The sequence below is a fragment of the Papaver somniferum genome, chromosome 3 (assembly GCF_003573695.1).
Source record: "Papaver somniferum cultivar HN1 chromosome 3, ASM357369v1, whole genome shotgun sequence".
Lineage (NCBI taxonomy): Eukaryota > Viridiplantae > Streptophyta > Magnoliopsida > Ranunculales > Papaveraceae > Papaver > Papaver somniferum.
Genome location: NC_039360.1, coordinates 163,432,695 through 163,442,229, shown reverse-complemented (window position 1 = coordinate 163,442,229; position 9,535 = coordinate 163,432,695).

Genomic DNA, 9,535 nt, shown 5'->3' with positions numbered 1-9,535 from the left:
ATCTTCTTCACGGTCCAGAGTGTTGCTAGAGTCATCATACAAGAGCAGAACACGCATAAATCTTCCAAAACCCGTGAACTATTCTTCTCATGCACGGGCTGTCCTGATTCCTTGTCACGGATTTTCCAGCCAAATTTGATCGAAACAAACATCCATACCAGCTCTTTTATGACATATCACAACTACCCATGAAGTTTCAGCCCTTTAGTCCACCTAGAACATCTTCAAATTTCGATCGAAACATTCTCAGAGAGATGCCATATTTTTCCCGCCAATTTTTAAGTTTCAAATGAAGAAGATGGTGTCCCCCTAACCAGCTGTGGGGTGCGAATAGCAGCTGTCTTTTTGGGGTGCCCCTTAGTAATTGAGGTGCCCCTTAAGCAAATTTGGGCTCCGTATAGCAAGTGTCCTCCGGGGGTGTTGCGAGTGATTTTTCGAGCCGATTTTTCCAACAATATTTATTTTCCAAAAATACCTAAAAATACACAAAACACCATAATAAGGACGAAAACGAGTACCAACAATACGAAACATTGAGGACAAATTAGACACATAAATGTGTCTATCAAATACCCCCAAATTTATTATTTTCTAGTCCTCGAGCAAAACTAATAAAAAATAAATAAAACCGAGTTAATCTCGGGAGGGTTTACCAGAGGTGTGCCCACAAAACCATTACTCCAGACCCTAGCTATCTATGCAGAACCTTGGAAGGCACTAAAGAATCTCTTTGGTTGGCATACTTATTGACTACAGGAGGAAGTACCCTGATGCGAAATTCCAATTGTTGTATATGAGTTTGCACTCAAGCATACTAAAATTCATATAAATTGACAGAGCTCTACTCAGATAGTTTCTGAACATCATAAACCGGAGTCAACCAATCACATGGATAGATTAAGAAGATGGATGTAGAGAAAAATGTGGATGATGTTGACTAAGGTGAACCTATCCTAATGGACTGAGATACTGGTCTGGACTAATATCAACACACTGGCAAATACAAGGGAACCAGTGGTCGATAATCCTAACTCTAGGTCAACTCAACTGGCATATACAAGGGTACCAGTGGTCGACTTTATTGTATTTATTCCGGTTGGTCTGGTGGTCTGGTCTCAATTTTTTTTCCATCTCAGTCACTCTATTTCACCCTAGTAATGGTAAAAAAAAAAAAAAGAAGTGATCAGGATTCTTTCGATGTTTCCATCACGAGGATATGGCGAAACTACCATGTTTTCTTTTCTAACACCTGAGCTCTGTGCTTTTATGAATAGACTCTTCTAGATGTTTCCATCTAATCAGATTGGTTCCTCAATCCTACAATCAAAATGTTCCCATCCACTTAGATCGGTTAGTGCCAACCTTAATAAACATAAATTTCTAGGCTCTGGAGTTTATTTATTGCAACTAAAAGCTAACAAAAAGTTTCTTCCCCACCCCCAAACTTAAATCTAACATTGTCCTCAATGTTTCTAATGAAAGAGCAATACCAAAAAGTAAAGTAACATGAGGAATCAGTAAAGAGAGAAGTCGGAAAGATAGTACCTGGGTGAAGAGAGAAATCAAAAACTAATATACAACATACAATCGCCTCGATGGTCAATCAAGGGTAAACAGGGTCCTCCAGAGGGACCTCCTCAACATCACCTGTTGGAAAGGGCTCTAAAAAGGGTTTCAATCTCTGACCGTTAACCTTCGAAGAACTACTACCATCCGGTGTCTCGATCTCAACAGCTCCATGAGGAAAGACAGTGCGAACAATAAAAGGACCCGTCCACCGAGAACGTAACTTCCCAGGGAAAAGATGCAAGCGGGTATCATACAGAAGAACTTTTTGACCTGGAGAAAATGACTTCCTTAAAATTTCTATCATGCACAAGTTTCATTTTGTTCTTATACTCCTTCGCACTATCGTAAGCATCAATACGAATCTCGTCCAACTCATTGAGCTGGAGTTTCCTATGGGCTCCTGCCTTGTCAAGAGAAAAGTTTAGCTGCTTAACCCCAATAAGCTCTATGTTCTAACTCGAACAGGTAAATGACATGCCTTGCCATACACAAGCCGATAAGGCGACATTCCAATGGGGGTCTTAAACGCAGTACGGTAAGCCCATAAGGCATCAGTAAGCCTAGACGACCAGTCTTTCCGATTAGGATTAACTGTTTTCTCTAATATACGTTTTATCTCCCTATTGGAAACCTCAACCTGACCACTAGTCTGTGGATGATACGGGGTAGCTACCTTATGTGTAATACCATATTTCTTCATCAAAAGCCTAAAAGGTCCATTACAAAAGTGCGACCCACCATCACTAATTATAGCCCGCGGTGTACCAAAACGTGTAAGAATATTATTTTTCAAGAAATCAATCACAACCCTATGGTCATTGGTTTTACACGCAACCGCCTCAATCCACTTAGAGACATAGTCTACAGCGACAAGGATGTATAGGTTACCAAAAGAATTAGGAAACGGACCCATAAAGTCAATACCCCACACATCAAAGACCTCGACAACTAAAATAGGGTTCAAGGGCATCATGTTCCTACGGGAAATGGTTCCTAATTTCTGGCAACGTTCACAAGTAACACAGTAACTGTGGGAGTCTTTAAACAACGAAGGCCAATAGAATCCACACTGCAATATCTTAGCAGCAGTCTTCTTAGCACTAAAGTGACCCCCACACGCATGATCATGACAAAAGGAAATAATACTGGACTGGTCACTCTCAGGTATACATCTCCTAATAATCTGGTCTGGACAATACTTAAACAAATAAGGATCATCCCAAAAGAAGTGCTTAACCTCAGCTAAAAATCTAGAACGCTCTTGTTTACCCCAATGTTGGGGCATTCGACCAGTAACAAGATAGTTCACTATATTCGCATACCAAGGTAATTGGGTAACAAAGAACAATTGTTCATCAGGAAAGTTCCCTTATAGGAAGGGAATCATTAAGGGTATCCACAACAAGTCTAGACAAGTGGTCTGCTACTACATTTTCTGCACCCTTTTTGTCTCTAATGTCCGGAGAAAACTCTTGTAACAACAGGATCCACCTAATCAATCTAGGTTTCGTATCCTTCTTAGACAAAAGATATTTCAAAGCAGCATGATCAGTATATATTACGATCTTAGAACCTAAGAGATAGGGTCTAAACTTGTCTAAGGCAAACACAATGGCTAACAGTTCCTTCTCCGTAGTGGTATAGTTCAACTGGGCATCATTCAGAGTTTTGCTAGCATAGTAAATTACATGAAGTAACTTGTTTTCGCTGACCTAGCACAACACCAATAGCATAATCTGAAGCATCGCACATGATTTCAAAGGGTAGGTTCCAGTTGGGTGCCTGGACTATGGGGGGTAGTGAGTAAAGTTTTAAGCTTCTCGAAAGCCTCTAAACAAGCATCATCAAAGACAAACTTAACATCTTTTGCAAGCAAATTGCAAAGAGGTCTAGAAATCAAGCTAAAATCCTTAATGAATCGACGATAAAAACCAGCATGCCCTAAGAATGACCTAATACCTTTTACGGTTTTTGGGACCGGTAAAGTTTTAATAAGGTCAACTTTGGCTCTATCTACCTCTATACCCTTTGAAGATACGATATGCCCTAGAACAATTCCTGAACGAACCATGAAGTGACATTTCTCCCAATTAAGCACTAAATTCTTTTCCTTACACCTAGTCAAAACTAATGACAAATGATGCAAGCACTCATCGAAAGACGAACCAAACACTGAAAAATCATCCATAAAGACCTCTAAGAACCGTTCTACCATGTCAGAAAATATGCTCATCATACAACGCTGAAAGGTCGCAGGGGAATTACATAGGCCGAAAGGCATGCGTCTATACGCAAAGGTACCAAAGGGACAGGTAAAAGTGGTTTTCTCTTGGTCTTCTGGGGCAATAGGAACCTGATTATAACCGCAGTATCCATCTAAAAAGCAATAATGGCTACGTCCAGCTAATCTCTCTAGCATTTGGTCGATGAAGGGAAGGGGAAAGTGGTCCTTCCTAGTGACCTTGTTCAATTTTCTATAGTCAATACAGACACGCCAACTCGTGGTCATTCGGGTTGGGATTAACTCATTGTTATCATTCTGGACTACAGTAATACCGGATTTCTTGGGAACAACCTGAACGGGGCTGACCCACTTACTGTCTGAAATGGGGTAGATAATGCCTGCATCTAACAGCTTCAGAACCTCGGTTCGAACAACTTCTTTCATATTAGGGTTCAGTCGACGTTGCATCTCCCTAGAAGGTTTGGTGTCACTCTCTAAATAGATATGATGCATACAATCAATAGGACTTATACCCTTAATGTCTGCTATGGTCCACCCTAAAGCTTCCTTGTTATTCTGAAGGACAGTCACTAGCCTACTTTCCTGATCACTATCCAAGTCGGATGCTATAATCACAGGTAAAGTTTCAGAGGGGCCTAAAAACATACTTCAGGGTATCTGGTAATGGTTTAAGGTCCAACTTGGGAGGCTTTTCCAACGAAGGAACTAGGGTAGACTCGGGAACGGGTAAAGGTTCGAACTTAGGTTTCCATCCATTACTAGTGTCTAACAAAGGGGTTGAATCTAACAAAGCATTCACCTCATTAATCACATCATCATCATCAAAATCAATCCCAAAGTGAGCTAGGCATTTCTCTAATGGATCTTCTATCAAAGTGTTTGGTAATGACTCCTCTACTAAGGTGCCTATCATGTTCACCTCTTCTACGCTCGAGTCGTCCAGTTCCTGGGGTAGCTTACTAATGTGAAAGATGTTCAGCTCAATAGTCATATTACCAAAAGACAAATTCATAATACCAGTTCGACAGTTAATGATCGCATTGGATGTTGCTAAAAATGGGCGACCTAAAATCACCGGTATCTGGTTCTCTGGGTCAGGGACAGGTTGGGTATCTAGGATAACAAAATCCACTGGATAAATAAACTTGTCGACCTCAATAAGAACATCCTCGATCACACCACGAGGAATTTTAACGGACCTATCAGCTAACTGGAGTGTCATCTGGGTAGGTTTCATCTCACCAAGTCCTAGCTTAAGGTACACATGGTATGGAAGTAAATTCACACTGGCTCCTAAGTCAAGCAAAGCTTTCTCAACACGGTGTTTACCTATTGTGCAAGAAATGGTAGGGGACCCTGGGTCTTTATACTTAGGAGTAGTGGTATTCTGAATAATGGAACTCACGTGACTAGCTAGGAAGGCTTTCTTTTGGACACTAAGCTTACGCTTTCGTGTACACAAGTCCTTAAGGAACTTGGCATAAGCCGGAATCTGCTTAATCGCATCCAACAATGGTAGGTTGATAGTAACCTGCTTAAAAACCTCTAATATCATTAAAGTTGGACTCCCTCTTAGTCGGAACTAGCAGCTGGGGAAACGGGGCTCTGGGAACAAAGCGGGCTCAGCAGGACCCTCATTGGTCTCTTTGGAGACTCTATCAGTCTTCTCATTCTCTGGCTCAGAAGGGTGAACTACAGCATGTTCACTATTAGGCATGGAAACCTTGTTGTCTATCTCTCTACCGCTCCTAAGGGTTTTAATAGCATTTACATGATCGGATGGTCTTTCACCTATTTCATTAATTCCTCTAGGGTTTGGTTGAGTTTGACTAGGAAACTTACCTCTTTAAAGACTCATTTATATGACTAACCTGGGTTTTCAACTCGGAAATAGCCTGAGAGTTAGCCTGACCTATTCTCTTATTTTCTTCTAAACCTTGAGCAACAGATTGCTGAAACTGCATAGTGTTACGAGTTAACAAAGCAAGAGACTCTTCTAAACTCATAATCTTCTTATCCGAAGGGTTCTGAAACTGTGCCGGGGCTGAAGGATTCTTAGGATAGCCAAAACCTGGGGGAGCTTGAGAGTTACTAGACTGACCTTGATTCTGGCCCTTAGACCAAGAAAGGTTGGGATGGTTTCTCCAGCCAGGGTTATAGGTTTCTGAATAAGGGTCAAACTTCTGACGGTTATCGAATCTAGTGTTGTTATAAAGAGCATTGGCTTGCTCTTCAACAGTATGGTCTTCCCAAAAAGGCTCTATTCTACCACTAGTACCACTAGAATGACCTAATTCCAACGCTTCTAACCTTTTGGCTATGGCTGCTATTTTAGCATCTGACTCATAGGATCCTTCTACCCTATTGACATTTCCTCTACTTAGAAGAATTGTTTTCTGGGGTTCCCTATTATTTTCCCATTGTTGGGTCTTATTGGCGATTTCATTCAAAAATGTCATCGCCTCATCAACAGTTTTATTCTCAAACCCACCTGTGCATAAGGACTCAACCATGGTTGTTGTTGAATAATCTAAACCCTCGTAGAGGATCTGAACTAACCTAACCTTCTCTAAACCATGATGAGGACATTGAGATATTAAGTCATTGAACCTTTCTAAATACCTATATAAAGATTCTCCCTCTTGTTGAGCAAAAGTACAAATTTGTGTCCTAATAGACGATGTTTTGTGCCTTGGGAAAAACTTATGTATAAAGGCAGATGTAAGTTGTTCATAGGTTTCAATTGACTCAGAATCCAAACTATACAGCCAAGATTTGGCTTTATCTTTTAAGGAAAAGGGGAATAACCTAAGTTTCAGTGCATCATCACTAAGGTTTTTAATTTTCAGAGTACTACATACTTCCTCAAATTCCCTAACATGAAAATAGGGGTTCTCATTCTCTTTTCCTAAAAAGGTTGGGAGCATCTGTAAAGTCCCAGGTTTGAGTTCATAATTTGCCTCGGTTTCAGCTAACTTGATACAAGACGGACGAGAGGTCCTAGTTGGGTTCAATAAAGCTTTTAAAGTTGCCATTTCTGGCACTACCAAAGGACTAGGAGTACTTTCTTCACAAAGAAGCAGATTCTCAAAACTGAAGTTTCCAAAAACGGGGCTCTCTAAAGAAGAGTCTTCGAGCTCCCCCCTTCACAAGAAGAACTACTAGGTTTATCACTAATCAGACGACCTAGAGTGTTTCTTTTCCAAGCCCGTTCTCTAATGACCTCGGGCATACACTAGAAAAACAAAACTAAAACGAAAACCCTAAAAGGGAAGGGAAGTTCTATGCAAACACAAACAAGGCTGACTCCACCACAGCAAACCTACTGAATTCTAGCAAACAAAAAGCATGATGGCTCCACTTAGATTGTTTCTAGACCAGCTTCTAATCCTTCGAAAGGGAATTCGTTACAATTTAAGCAAACCCCTCTGGAATCAATCCGAGTCAAAGTAAGTTGAATTGAGGCGAGGGAAGCTCAGTGGAGCTTTGATACCCAAGGCCTCACCGCTATCACAAGGCGGCGCAGTCACGCATTCAACTCACAGAAACCATCATGAACTTCGAAGTATGCTAAAAGAGTAACCAATATTTTTCGAACGACTTTCCTACTAAGCTCGTTACCTATAGGTCTCGTTCTATTCCAAATTTTAAAGCTTAGGTTCGCGTTTGGTTTCGTTTTCCTAAGGCGGGCAAGAAAGAACGGTGATGAAATCCGAACCCTTATCTTGTATGGCCAGTCCTTGCCCTTTACTAGGAATTTAAAACAGCCGTTTTCAGTTCCTCAGCATATATGCAAACGAAGGAATACAGTAACTCGCTGACAGGGGATTCGCGAGTGTTTCGACAAACTTACCTCCCGTTCCAGACGGGGGATGAACCGTTGTCGTCGACTCGGGCCACAACTCCTATGTTGTGTACGAACCCGAGGGGCCGAGGTGATATCGTAATCACCGTCCTTCTCTGCAAACAGTTTAATATTTAATCTACCCTTCCGTAGGGTTTAAAAAAAAATTAATGTCCAAAGTCCAAAAGAAAGGTCCAAAAAATAAAGTGCAAAAAGAAAAAGAAAATACAAAATAAAAAGAATTCCTAATACAATCTAATAAAATAACACTCTCTTTTTTTTCTCTCTTTTTCTATAAAATAAAAAAAATCTTCTTCTTTAGCTCCTTTCGCTTTGCCTTTTACTTCAAGTCTTTAAATATTCGCCAAAAGCTTTGGCAAAAATTTCTTTCGCTCCAAATTCCCAAAATCTGAAAGGAAAAGACAAAAACCCAAAACTTAAACGAACAAAAAAAACTAAAAAAAAAAAAAAATAAACTAAAACTCTATCCTAAAGACAAGCCCCGTCGGTGGCGCCAAAAATTGGTGGTATTTTCAATGATGTTGTAGTAAAGAGTTCGTTGAGGCTTGTGAAGGCAATGAATTCTAGACTTAATAGAACTTAAAAATATAGAAAACTTAACTCAAAATTGATTTCAAGTGATTGGAAAATAACCAAGACACTAGAATCCACTATTACACATGAATGATGTCAAATATTTCATAACTCTAATCCTTTTAATCTTTATTTCTTAATCCACACAATAATCAAACATATTCTCAAAAATTAATTGTATCCCCTAAGCATAGATTATCTAACCAAAGCATAACCTATCTAATTGAATCACAACTAATGAAGAAAATTATGTAAACTTTTAAGAACTCTGCAAAAGCAGTGATTGAGTGAATTATAATTAAATATTAGAGAAAATGAAATAGTTACCCATTGTTCATGTGTGAATAGCTTCATCCATTGCCTTGGTTATGAGAGAATTAGCCGCTCATCATGTTGGAAACACGCTCAAAAGTTGATTTCATTTATGCTCAAAGGGTTACAAATGATGAATAAGGGAGAACTATAATAAAAATCGGGTTTGCAACGCTTATAACTGTTGCAAAACCGTTACAAAGAGCCGTTACTGTTGTTGTTGCGTTTTTAAGTCTGCCTGTAAACTGCGACCCACAGAATGAGTTGCTGTCACTGTTCAAAAACGACTGCTGATGCAGGTCCGTTCTTCGTGTTCTTCAGTTTTGCAGCAGCAAAAATGGCAGCTCTGCAAATTTCATTTTTTGCTCTGTGGTGCTCTTTTTCTCTCCCAATCTCCGCGTCTCCTTCTCTATGATCCCCTCACCCTATATATACTCAACAGCAGCAAAATATCACGCCATAACTCTCACAAATTTTCATTAAACTCGGCAATGAAGAAAAATATTCTGGGAATATTTTCTTCCATGTTTTAGCTTCTCACGTGTTTCTAAAGCTGCAAAATCTCCTCATTTATCTTCTTCACGGTCCAGAGTGTTGCTAGAGTCATCATACACGAGCAGAACACGCATAAATTTTCCAAAACCCGTGAACTATTCTTCTCATGCACTAGCTTCCCTGATTCCTTGTCACGGATTTTCCAGCCAAATTTGATCGAAAAAAACACCCATACCAGCTCTTTTATGACATATCACAACTACCCATGAATTTTCAGCCCTTTAGTCCACCTAGAACATCTTCAAATTTCAATCGAAACATTCTCAGAGAGCTGCCACATTTTTCCCGGCAATTTTTAAGTTTCAAATGAAGAAGATGGTGCCCCCCTAACCAGCTGTGGGGTGAGAATAGCAGCTTCCTTTTTGGGGTGCCCCTTAGTAATTGAGGTCCCCCTTAACCAAATCTGGGCTCCGTAT